The sequence below is a fragment of the Musca domestica genome, unplaced genomic scaffold, assembly GCF_030504385.1.
Source record: "Musca domestica strain aabys unplaced genomic scaffold, Musca_domestica.polishedcontigs.V.1.1 16, whole genome shotgun sequence".
NCBI lineage: Eukaryota > Metazoa > Arthropoda > Insecta > Diptera > Muscidae > Musca > Musca domestica.
In genome coordinates, this window is record NW_026712219.1 from 11,390,307 (window position 1) to 11,400,677 (window position 10,371).

Genomic DNA, 10,371 nt, shown 5'->3' on the forward strand with positions numbered 1-10,371 from the left:
TGAATGTGTGTAAATAGACGTTGCAACAAGACGATCATAAGATACGTTTGTTGTTATGAAAATCTATACACCAAACGACACACACACATACATATTCACATGTGGCGAGATAGCCGAATCAAACATCAAAGACCAAACAACAAGATGCTTTAATATATCTTGGATCTGTTGGTTGGTTGTAACGTTGTCGGCCAAAGAAATTGAGTTTAAAATTTCGGATATGCAGAAGAGAAATTGTAGTGGGGATTGGGTGATTAATGGTGGTATTGAAATCAATTGAACTATAACTGAACGTTTTTAATTTAAGTTCAGAAGGACATTTTAATAACCACCAGGATTTTTTAAGACTATTTCTGAATGTCCAATAAACTTTGAAGCTTTTGAAAAACAGAAATCTTGAAGTACTATCAGACCCATATAAATGGATGTTTTCACAAAAATTCCAAACGATATAAAATAGATTGGTAAAATTTTACTCAAATATATATTTTACCCGCAGGACTTTTGGTATTGAAAATGGGTCATGTAGGTCCACGTCTTCGTATAGCCACCATATTACGAAACCTCCCGATATTCGGAACTTTTGGAATTGTGTCAAATTTGGTATTTAAAGTTTGTAATGGATACTACAGCCTAAGACAGAAAATTATCTGTGCAGGTCTACGTCTTCGTATAGCCCTCATACAACGGTACCTCCCGATATTCGGTATTTCGCTGATTTTAGCGACATTATTCACCGGAATTGTTTCAAATTTGGTATTTAAAATTCGTAACGGTTACTACAGCCTAAGACAGAAAATTGTCTATGCAGGTCCACCTCTTCGTAAAGCCCCATGTAACGGTAACTCCCGATATTCGGTATTTTAATGATTTTAGCGACATTATTCGCCGGAATTGTTTCAAATTTGGTATTTGAAGAAAGAAAATTGTCTGTGTAGGTCCACGTTTTGGTATAGCCCCCATATAATAGTATCTCCTTATATTCGTTGTTTTGTTGATTTTAGCTATATAATTCACCGAATTTTTTTTCAAGTTTCGCATTTGAATATTGTAATGGCTCATGACAAAAGTTACCTATGCAGATCCATGTCGTTGTACAGACCCTAATATAACGGCTACAATCGGTATTTTTAAGATTTAAACAGAATTTTTAACGGATTTTATTTTTATACCTTGCACCATAGTATGGAGGATATAATAAGTTTGTCATTCCGTTTGTAACACCTCGAAATACACATTTTAGACCCAACAAAGTACGTATATTATTTTGATCAGCATAAAATTCTATGTCGATTTAGCGATGTCCGTTCTTCTGTCCTTCTATCCATCTGTCCGCCTCACCCTAGCTTCCCAACCAATTGAATTACATTGATACAATTTTGCTCAAATGTATGTTATGTCTGCAGGACTTTTGGTATTGAAAATGGGTCATGTAGATCCACGTTTTGGTATAGCCCCCATACAAAGGTACCTCCCGATATTCGGTATTTTGATCGTTTTAGCGACATTTTTCACCGGAATAGTTTCAAATTTGGTATTTGAAGTTCGTAATGGATGCTACAGCCTAAGACAGAAAATTGTCTGCACAGGTCCATGTCTTCGTATAGCCCCCATATAACGATACTTTCCGATATTCGGTATTTTGATGATTTTAGCGACATTATTCACTATAATTGTTTAAAATTTGGTATTTGAAGAAAGAAAATTGTCTGTGCAGGTCCACGTCTTCGTATAGACCCCATATAACTGTACCTCCCGATATTCGGTATTTTGATCATTTTAGCGACATTTTGCACTGGAATAGTTTCAAATTTGGTATTTGAAGTTCGTAATGGATACTACGGCCTAAGGCAAAAAATTGTCTGCGTAGGTTCAAGTCTTCGTACAGCCCCTATAAAGCGGTACCTGTCGATATTAGGTATTTCGCTGATTTTAGAGACATTATTCACCGGAATTGTTTCAAATTTGGTATTTAAAGTTCGTAATGGATACTACACCTTAAGACAGAAAATTGTCTGTGCAGGTCCACATCTTCGTAAAGCCCCCATACAACGGTACCTACGATATTCGGTATTTTAATGATTTTAGGGACATTTTTCACCAAAATTGTTTCAAATTTGATATTTGAAGTTCGTAATGGATACTATAGCCTACGACAGAAAATTGTCCGTGCAGGTCCACATCTTCGTATTGCCCCCATATAACAGTAACTCCCGATATTCGGTATTTTGAATTTATCGACATTATAACCGATTTTTCGCCATTGAATATTGTAATGGCTTATGACAAATGCTACCTACACAGGTTCATGTCGTCGTATAGACCCTAATATAATAGCTACATTCGGTATTTTGAAGATTTTAACAGAAGTTTTAATGGATTTTATTGTTTTTGAGAATTGCCAAATTCGTCCCAAATTGTGGGGGGTATTCGGCCGGGCCAAACTTACAGCTTTTTTATTGTTTTTTTTAATTGCCAAATTCGTTCCAAACTTATTACTCTACACCCCATTGAATTCTTTAGCTTGATAGCCTCCAAAAAATATCTAACCGTGCTATAGAACGGTAAAAAGTCAAATCATATAAAATCTGGGATAATCTATAACATATGGTGAGCATGTTCATTTTCATGACTGAACCTCTCTGTTCGTGTCAGTTAAACATGAAAGTGGCTCAACAAGAAACCAGCAACAACAGGAACAGAAACTATGAAAAATAAAACTGAACTGTTATAAGCCATGTTAAGCAGCCCACTTAAAATGTCATAACACAAATTCGTCAAAATCCTTGGTTTAACATAAAACCAATTTTGACACAAAAGAAAGTTGGAAAGGCAAAACAAAAAAAAAAAAAACAACAATGCGATTAAGAAATTAGGCTATTTGAAGGTGTGTGAGAAAGCACAATTTTTAAAAATTTAAAAAAAAAATTATTACAATTTTTGCATAGGAAATACAAAGGTTATTTGAGTGGAAAAGAAATATATATGTATGGAAATTTCTAACTGTCTGGGGTTTGATTTCAAAACTGTCATATTTGTCTTAACACAATCTGACAGCCGAGGATTATAGTCCACTGAGTTACTGTTCACATATTTTCTCTGTCAATTGATATCTCCGTCAGATTTACATTTGCAATTTGTTGACTGGCAAATGTTAAGTATTGTGTTGAGTGCTATGCCTGTCTCTCTGTTAAAAGTTCACTCAGTGTTGAGTTGAACATCATCGACATGGACATCAACAGAATCATCAACATGGAGAATTTATTTATTTTCGCCAAGAGTATCGACCATAAATTCCGCAAAGGAAAACAACTTTGTTTTCGAAAAAATAAAACAGAATTGTAATGCAGGAAAACTCTTTGATATCACAAAGTAGTAACCTGCCACACACACACACATTGTTGACTTTAGCTGTGAAGTGGAGGTAATTTGTTAAGACTTTTTATACACATTTGAAAGATTGCGTAAAAAAATTGCAACTGCAATAAATGAATGAATGCAGCAGTAACAACAAGTACACACTTTGTAAAATATGGTCGAGTGTTTTCTTTCTTTGCAAGTCAAAATGAATTATGACAAGAAGTCAATATTGCAAGAAAGAGATTATTTTGCATTTAATATTGTTGGGAGAGGGATCTCGGTAATGACTTCACCAGTCAGGGTTCGTTGGGATAGATGAAATTCTTCGGCATTGTTTTACCTGTAAAAGAGTCTTAAATTGTTTCTAAATATGGATTAACAAATTGCTGGCCAATGACTAGAAAGTTAATCCGGTTAATAAGTGAATTAAACAAATCCGCAAAAACAATTTAGAGGGAAACGTATACAACTAATTTTGAAGGATTGCTAACGATAGGAAATTCATACTAGAACGGTAGGTACATTATTAAAAGGTACTAAATATGGTACATATGGTCATGGAAATCAAGGATGAGGAATAGGGAGGTAGTTTTGTACTCGTGTATACGAAAAGTACTAAATGGTACTAAATTTGATATAGTTCGAATTTGGAGGAACAGCTAAAACTGGACTCTTGAAATTTGAAATTAAAGTTACTGGCGGAGTTTAGAATTGGGATATGAAGGCAATTTTTGAAATTTGTACTTATGTACACGAAAAGTACTAAATGGTACTAAATTTGTTACAATTTCGATTTGGGTGAACCGATAAAGCTGGAATTATGAAATTTAGAAATTATATTCTAGGACTGAGGAATGTAGGTAGTTTTGGAAATTCGTATTTATGTGTACTAAATGGTACTAAATTTGGTACAATTAAAAATGTGGGTAAACCGATCGAGTTGGAATCCTGAAATTTAAAAAAAATATATATTGTACTGTATGATGTAGTAGTTATGAAAATTTGTACTTAAGGGTACTAAATGGTACTAAATTTGGAATTATTTAAATTGTTTGGGAGAACAAATGGAGTTGGAAATAAGATTACTATTGCATTGCAGAACTCAGGTATGTAGATAGTTTTGGAAATTCGTACTTATGTGTAGAAAACGGTACTTAATTTGGTACAAATGAAAAATTGGGTAAACCGGTAAAGTTGGAATCCTGAAATTTGAAAAAAAAGAAAATCTATTGGACCGTATGATGTAGGTAGTTATGTACTTAAGTGTACTATATAGTACTAAATTTGGTACAATTTGGATTTGGGTGAACCAATAGAACTGGTACCCCCATTTGTGTTTAGGAGAACCGACAGAGCTGGAATCCTGAAATATTAAATTAAGATTACGGTTGAAGTATAGGATTGGATTATGTAGGAAGTTTTGAAAATTCATACCCATGTGTATTCAATGGTTCTACATTTAGTACAAATTGGAATTGTGATGGACCGATGGAGCTGAAATTTTGAAATGGGAGTCACTGATGGAGTGCAGGATAGATGTACCATAGGGTTTTTGGAAAATCCAACTTAAAAGTTACGAAAAGTTTTAAAGTGGTACTAAACTTCTAAAATCGTACCATTTGATATTATGTGAACGGATAAAAACTTGAAATTTGGTATGACAATTAAAGTTGGATAGCAAGTTTGATATATGAAGGTGGCTTTGGAAATGTGCACTAATTGTGTGAACTTTACTAAATTTGGAATAGTTTATTTTGGTGCGAACGGAGGAAGCTGAAAATTTGAAATGTTTCATTGGGTTCCCTTTTAGTGATAAAGATGCGGTTTGCAAATGTGTACAATGAGGGGACGAAAAGCACTAAATAGTACTATATATTTGTTACAAGTTTGTATTGGGTGAACAAATAGTGCGTGAAATCTGACATTTGGTATTAGGGTCGCTGTTCATGTGTATTCTGTACATATGGAGGTGGTTTCGAAAATGTGTACTATTATTGTACGGAAAGTACTAAATGGTACTACATTTAGAACAAGTCGGTTTAGGGTGAACGGATGAAGCTGAAATTTTGTGTTGGGGTCTCTGTTGGTGGTAGCTTTGTGATAAAGAGGTGGTTTTCGGAAATGTGTACTACAAGTGCACGAAAAGTACCAAATAGTACTATATTTGATACAATTTGTTACTGGTTGAAAAGATATTGCTCCAAATCTGAAAGTTGACATATATGATGGCTTCGAAAATGTGTACTATAATTGTACAAAAAATACTAAACGGTACTATATTTGGTATTGGGCGAGGGGATAGAGATAAAATTCTGAAATGTAATATTCAGATTACTGATGGTATCTGTGTTTTTAGATTTGGCGGTGGTTTCCAAATGTGTCAAATATTTGTACAAAAAGTGCTAAATGGTGCCCAATGTTGGTATTGGGTGAATTCTCAAATTTGATATTGAGGTCTCTGTTGACATCTAGAATTGAGATACGGAGTTTTGAAAATGTGTGCTATAATTGTACTAAAAGTACTAAATGGTAAAAAAATTGGTATTGGAAAAAAGAAATAGACTGGAATCCTGAAATTTTATATTGAGGTCTCTTTTGGTATCTGGGATTGGATTGGAATTGGTTTTGGAAATATGTACTAAAATTGTACATAAAGTATTACATAGTACTAAATTTTGTATTGGGTGAAGTAATAGAGCTGAAATCTAATACAGATGTCACTATTGGTGTCTGTCGTCAAGAGAAGGAGATGGATTTGGATATGAGTACCATAATCGTACTAAATGGTACTAAATTTGGTAATGGGGGAAAGTATAGAGCTAAAGTCCGTACCTTTGATATTAATAATATTAGTTGGTTCTTAGGGTTTACATATGGAGACGTTGAAATAAATTGGACAGAAAAAATGGATGTGGATATGGGTGCAATGGTTTTTCTAATATCCTTCTCGGTAAAGTTCAAAATGAAGTATTTTAAAAACCTTGAAATTCTGAAATTTAGTACGATTTGCCAAATTAAATTTCGTCAAACTGTACAAATTCTGCACTTCAAAGGTCTAAGACAAACTATTGGAAAGCATCGAAAATGTTATTGTGGACTTTTCGCTGACGAAATAGCGGCCACTTGCTAGTTTTCTATAATCATTTTGACGAGAAAGAGTGCACCGATATAACCCATCTCCGAAGTCAATTTAGGTATGATAATAATATTACTATGTACCAATTTTGGATGTAATCGGATAATCCCTTTGAGTGTTACCATGCGTAACAGCTAGCCAGACGGATGGACACCCCTAGATCGACCTCAAATGTGCTGAAACGGTTATGATTTAAAAAACCTAGGGCTCAAAACCATTATTCCGATTAGGCACATTTTGGCCGTATCACATAAACCATAAGAAACACATTTTTTCTAGGACTGCAGGTTCAGCCGTGAATTTTTGAAAAAAAGATCAAAAACTTAAATTTGGAATTTTTAAAGATTTTTCGCCCAAGATTTTGCTGAAATCCTGGATTTATAAGAATTTGTTTTTGAAGGTCCAACAATACTCATATCGTGAATTTTTTATTATGGATTCTTTAACATTGTTTTATTTATTTATTTACTCATTTTTTGGGCTTGTATTAACGTTTTTTATATAATTAATATATTTTTAATATATTTTTTTAATTTTTTTTTTTTTTGAGGGCCCAAAAAAAGTTTCAATTCGGAATAATTTAGATTTGTAGAAGTTGCAAATCAATAACGGGCATTACAAAATTGGTTAAGTTAACAATACAATACATACAATTAAAAATACGGAACAGAGTATCAGATGTAAGACTATCTTTAAGAAGACCCATCATGTATCAATATTTTAACCTTCATTCAAATTTATTCCAAAATAACACAAATCACTCATATCCAACTCGCATGCCTATGTTTGTACGAGTATATGTATCAAACAGTTGATGGTTTTTTTTTTCAAACACAATCTAAATAGTGACGGTGTGACAGACAATATTCCAAGACACTTCGAAAACGATTAGATTGTGCGGCGGCGATAATGAAGTGTTAGATTTCACAGACAAGTTTTTCTTTGGCACTTTTTTGTGTTGAGTTTTTTTTTTTTTTTTTTTTTTGACTTGTCTTGTATTTTAATTTTAAATCTGGCTTTGAAGCAATTTAAAATTGGTTACTGGCTGTTGTTGGTTTTGTTGTTGTATTTGTTGTTACTATACCGTGGTACAATAAACAAAATACTATGGAAAAACTTCAAGAAAACAAAATAAAAATTGCATTGGTATCGGTAAGATAGACTTGGATGTACCCTATGAAGAGAAAATTCAAGTTATGGAGGTCTAATAAGGAAAACATGTAAGTTTTCCAAAAAAAAATAAAATAAATAAATAAAAAAATATTTGAGTCTTAAATTTTTTATGGTAATTGTCGCGTATTTTTTACTTAGTTTTTTTTTTTTTTAAGGGTTATCAAGAAAAAGTTATTTTTTATTAAATATTTTTTGAAAGAATATTAATTTTTAAGAAGAGTTTTAAGGAGTACCAGACCCTTTGAAGTTTCCTCAAAAGGCATTTTTGAAGACGTTTTCTCTACGAGACTCATGACCCTAGATTTTAGGGAAATATTAAAAAAAAACTTTCTGAAAAACTACCCTGGAGATTATCGTGTATTTTTAAGCACACATCTTAAAGGACAATAGTTGTAATTTTCGAGAATTCTTACAGAGATTTTTCGAAGAACTTTTTAAGTTTATATGGAGTATTTTCAAAAACGTGGATTATTCAAAAACACTTTTTGAAGGTCTCCCAAACCTAGAACTGGAAATGTTTCTAAATATTTTTAAAGGACCTGAAATTGTGGACCTTTCTTGGATGTTTTTAAAACAATATTAGAGAGAGGTAAAATGTATTTAAATAATCGAGGGCTAGCATGTATTAAATCATGAAACTTAGAAAACAGTTCGAAAATTAAAAACAAAATAATTTTTAAAAATCTACACTTGTCCTAGGAAAAGCATAATTTTTAAAACTTCATGTTTGGTGGTCCCACAGAAAATATAATTTTTACAAATTCACGTTTGGTGATCTTCGGAAAAAAATTGAAATGAAATCCACGTTTGGTGGCCCCACAAAAAATAATTTTTAAAAATCCTCGTTTGTTGATCGTCGGAAAAAAGTATTTTTAAAAATAAACGCTTGTTAATCCTTGGAAAAAAATTTATTAAAAATCCACTATTTTTGATTCGCGTTTAGGGGTCGCACAAAAAAAAATATTTTTAAAAGTTCACGTTTGGTGTCACTCGGATTTTTTTCAAATCCACGCTTATTGATCTGTGGAAAAAAATAATTTTAAAAAGAAGAAGTTCCCAGGAAAAAATAATTTAAAAAACCCATGTTTGGTTGTCCCAGAAATAAATAATTTAAAAAACCCATGTTTGGTTGTCCCAGAAATAAATAATTTAAAAAACCCATGTTTGGTTGTCCCACGTTTGTTGATCCTTGGAGAAAATATTTTTAAAAATCCACGTTTGTTGATCCTTGGAGAAAATATTTTTAAAAATCCACGTTTGTTGATCCTTGGAGAAAATATTTTTAAAAATCCACGTTTGTTGATCCTTTGAGAAAATATTTTTAAAAATCCACGTTTGTTGATCCTTGGAGAAAATATTTTTAAAAATCCACGTTTGTTGATCCTTGGAGAAAATATTTTTAAAAATCCACGTTTGTTGATCCATGGAGGAAATAACTTTTTTAAAACCACGTTTGGTGGTCCTGGGAAAAATAACTTTTTAAATCCACTTTTGGGAAAAATAATATTTTTTTAAATAATCTACGTATGTGGTTTCTAGGAAAAAAATATTTTTAAAAATCCACGTTTATGGCTTCTAGGAAAAAATATTTTTTAAAATCCACGTTTATGGCTTCTTGGAAAAAATATTTTTAAAAATCCACGTTTGTGGCTTCTAGGAAAAAAATATTTTTAAAAATCCACGTTTTGTGTTCACAGAATTTTTTTTTTTTTTAATTCACGTTTTGTGTTCCCGGAAAAAAGTGTTTTTTTTTTTAAATCCACGTTTTGTGTTCCCAGAAAAAATGTTTTTTTTTAAATCCACGTTTTGTGTTTCCCGAAAAATATGTTTTTTTTTTAAATCTACGTTTGGTGGTCCTCAAAAATTAAAGTTTAAAAATCCAAAGACCACTAAGGTCCTATGAAAAATTTATTTCCAATAAGTAAAAAAGTATTAAGTTTGGCCGGGCCAATCATTGAATGCCCTCCAACATTTGAAACGAATTAGGAAATTTTCAAAAAAATAAAATCTATTAAAAAATGCTATTAAAATCTTAAAAATACCGAATATCGGAAGGTGCCGATATATGGTTAATATAACATATTGTGGACCTATATAGACAATTCTATTTCAGGGGGTAAAGTACTCACAAGGAACTCCTTGTGTGGAATTTCAGACAATTCCATTAAAAAATGTGGCTAAAATCATTAAAATAACGAATACCGGGTGGTACTGTTATATGGGATCTATACGATATCGTGGACCTATATAAACAAAATTCCTTTATGGGGTAAAGTACTTACGAGGAACTCCATGTGTGGAATTTCAGACAATTCCATTGAAAATTGTGGCTAAAATCATCAAAATACCGAATATCGGGTGGTACTGTTATATGGGAGCTATACGATATCGTGGACCTATATTAGCAATTCTCCGCAAGGGGGTAAAGTACTCACAAGGAACAAATGTAATAACCACTTAAGGATATTTTAAAACATATTTTGATTGGTTGAGGATAAGAGTTGTTTGGATATTTTCAATTGGAATCTCAGAACTATACTACGCAAACTTCAGCATCACAGGTCCTTTTATATCGGATGCTCGTCTTACATTTTAAGCCACTGTTACAAACTGAACACCAAATTGAGTACTCCATCCAAACCCCCTTTTTGACTTACAACCACTGCAGCTACCACTCTATGTCGTTTTGCGCATTGCGATTA

The 10,371-nt window shown here is 32.5% G+C and overlaps 1 protein-coding gene across 2 annotated transcripts in view; it reads right to left on the reverse strand.

The window, feature by feature from the left end:
• Positions 1 to 10,371, reverse strand: part of LOC101891534 (BMP-binding endothelial regulator protein) — a 242,739-nt gene that overhangs the window by 64,390 nt on the left and 167,978 nt on the right. The window lies entirely within an intron of this gene.